Consider the following 628-nt stretch of genomic DNA (forward strand, 5'->3'; position numbering starts at 1 on the left):
CTCACGGCCAGGGCTGGATGTGCCCAGGGCCCCCTGCTTGTCCATTGTTTCCATGGAATTTGGCCCCCTGCTTTGCACAAGGGACAGAGAAAGATCTTGCTGTTCCTGTGTCTGTGCAAGGAAAATTGTGCTTCTGTATGAAAGAGAGGTGGGAAATGGCCCCATGATGGGACAATATCCTTAGGATTAAGACCTAAGGACTCAGACTGAGAACTGATAGAACTGCACTCATCTTGGATTTAACAAATTGTCTTTCATGGAGCAGGGCCAGTTCCAGTGTTTTTGGCACCCCAAGCGGAAAAAAAAAATAAGCTGCAATCAATGGCAGCTCTACCGCTGCCACTTTTGGTGGCAAGTCCTTCCCTCTGAGAGGGCCAAATTGCCGCTGAAGCCTCCCCTTTCCATTGACCAGCCCAGGGACCTGCTTGCTGCGCTGGTGCCTGGAGCCAGCCCTGCCATGGAGACACTGGGAAGATGGGGGAATCAGGAAAATAACATGGATTTGTTTACATTGCAAGTGAAGAATAATTGAAGCTTTTCTCATTTAAAGCCACTTTTCCCTGGCTGGGAATTGAACCCAGGCCTTGGCAGTAAAAGTGCCAAATCCTAATCACTAGACCACCAGGGA

The 628-nt window shown here is 49.5% G+C and overlaps 1 non-coding gene across 1 annotated transcript; it reads right to left on the reverse strand.

Annotated features, from left to right (window-relative positions):
- Positions 1-556: 556 nt before the first annotated feature.
- Positions 557-628, reverse strand: TRNAK-UUU. The gene has a single exon. It is a non-coding gene; the product is annotated as a tRNA-Lys (tRNA).

The sequence above is a fragment of the Mauremys reevesii genome, linkage group 12, assembly GCF_016161935.1.
Source record: "Mauremys reevesii isolate NIE-2019 linkage group 12, ASM1616193v1, whole genome shotgun sequence".
Taxonomy (NCBI): Eukaryota; Metazoa; Chordata; order Testudines; family Geoemydidae; genus Mauremys; species Mauremys reevesii.